Here is a 2,470-nt window from a genome sequence, read left to right as displayed (position 1 = left end):
TCCTCCTCCCGCTTCCTCCTCCTCCCCTTCTTTCTCCTCCTCATTCCTTTTCCTCCTTCTTCTTTCTTCTCCTCCTCTTCTTCTCTCCTCCTCTTACTCCTCTTCTTCCTTTTTTTTTCCTGCTGATTTTTAGCTCAGTGAAAAACGCAATGCAGTGTCTGGCTGTAAGGAGTCTCATATGTTATTCTGAACTGAGATTCTTGATGTCTCTGGAATTGCTCCTGGGGGCTGAGTAGCTGGAAAGAAAATCCAAGTGGCCTCCTGCCTCCTCAAGGGTGATCTCAGCTAAAACTGGATAATCCTGTGGATTCACATGGAAAAGATGCTCTGCTGTTGTTGAGTACAGCCTGCTTGCCTATGCTGCAGGTTTTCCCAGCTTCCTTCTTGGCTGATAAAGGAGCAGGTCAAACACTGATTCATTCCTACATCTTGGAAAGTCAATCATAACTTTTCTCCATCAAAGTTTTGTTCTTACACTATTAAATGTAAAAGAAAAAATAATGTAAAAAAGTTTTTCAAAATGTGAAATCATAGAGACATAGGACTAATACCTAGTCTATCTCCACCCCACCCCTCCAAACCCCTGGGGAGGTGAGGAATTGATTGTGTTTGCTGTTAATTGTTTTACTGTTTTGTAATTCACTAGAAAACTATGGATATTTCTGCTGTTTTCTCTCTTGGGAGACTTATTCTGTGAGAATAAGTAATATTTCTTTTGTAAAAGATTGTATTCAGAATAGAAGATGTGGAATGACTTTATCGTTTGTTTGTAGCTTGTTTGGAAAAATAAATGGACGGAGACAAAGAGTCTAGCGTGTTTTTCCTTTCTCTTATTGTTATCTACACAAAACAACTGTCGTTATGTGCAGAGATAACTTTATCATCAAATGTTGATGATCCCTGAAATATTAATGATACTACTCTGGTACTAACTTAAATAAATTTCATGCTCTTCTAAAAATGTAGAAAGAAGCAGAAAAACTGGAGTCCTAAATTCCTTCTTAATTCAAAGACCCAGGTTGGACAGGTCAAGTAAATGTCTAATAATCATCTATCTCCCAGTTTTAGGTATCAGTTCTACTCTCTTCTCCATTGCTTGCCTCCCTCACTTAGAAAATCTAAAGCAAGCCCTACAGACATCCTCTACACACACACACACACACACACACACACACACACACACACACACACACTCACACGCACGTGCGCGTGCGCGCACATCCATCCACAAAGATGAATTCTTCCCTGACTTTTCAGGGCCTGTTTATGAAAATTGGCCTGGGCAAGTGTCCCCAGAGTGTCACAGCTCCTGAGTGAATAGGGACGTTCCTTGACTTGGAAGAGGTGGCATCAGGTGGTTTGAGGGCCTGGAGTATCACCTTCTGGGAAACCAATTCTCCTGGGATCATGTTAGTATTTCATGTGTTGTCTTGCCCACGAAAACACTTACAGGTGTCCTAAAGAAAAAAGACGTGCGTACGTGAGGTAAACATTTAACTAGAGCCAAAAGGAAGTTAAAAAAAGATAAAAGCCATATCCAAACATTGTGACTTATTTCTAAGTGTGGGTTTGAACTACCTAGCATATAGTATGTCTTCCTTGACTGAGTGTGACTAGCCTGTGTCCACTTCTGCAGTTCTCAAGGGGCTTACTCACTGTCTTCCAGACAACATGGTGACCACATTTTACTGACGTGCCAAATCTAAGGTTTGGGTGTAAGAGTTGTGAAATCTGAGACATGATCACTTGGCTAAAGAAGTCTAGGTTTTCTGTTATTTGTTTTGTGAAATGGTTCACAGTAAAGCTTAGAGGTTGTTTAAATAACACAGGATAGGGACTGAGTTAGAAAAGGGGCCATGGGGCTAGGCAGTGGTGGCGCACGCCTTTAATCCCAGCACTTGGGAGGCAGAGGCAGGTAGATTTCTGAGTTTGAGGCCAGCCTGGTCTACAGAGTGAGTTCCAGGACAGCCAGGGCTACACAGAGAAACCCTGCCTTGAAAAACCAAAACACAAAAAACAAAAACAAAAACAGGAAAAAAAAAGGGGGGGGCCATGGGAGGTTGAGTTGTATGGTTATATGTTTTGTTCACCCTGGAAGGGCCAGGAACAGTTCTTGTTTTGCAAAGGCTCTTCTTTCTTTATGCACACCCTTTCCTCTGACTAGACCAGTAATTGCATTACCTGCCCCCCCCACAAGCCCCTGTACCGTGTTGTCTCATCAGGATGAATATGCTTTGGATTCTGTCTGCTTCTCCTACAGACTGAATTTCCTACCATACCCAGCATTCATCCTGTTCCCTATCCCATTGGTACTTGCTTATGTTTCTCAAACAGGACGTGGAATTTCCAAAGGATCAGAAGTGTATCTGATAATCTAGTCAGGATGACAGCGTAGGGGTATAGACAGTTTAATGTACTCCTACAGAATCGGTGCGAAGGCGGGAGCTTCTTCATGGATAACATAGGGGTA

This window comes from Mus pahari, chromosome 2 (assembly GCF_900095145.1).
Source record: "Mus pahari chromosome 2, PAHARI_EIJ_v1.1, whole genome shotgun sequence".
Taxonomy (NCBI): domain Eukaryota; kingdom Metazoa; phylum Chordata; class Mammalia; order Rodentia; family Muridae; genus Mus; species Mus pahari.
Note: the sequence above shows the minus strand (reverse complement) of the source record.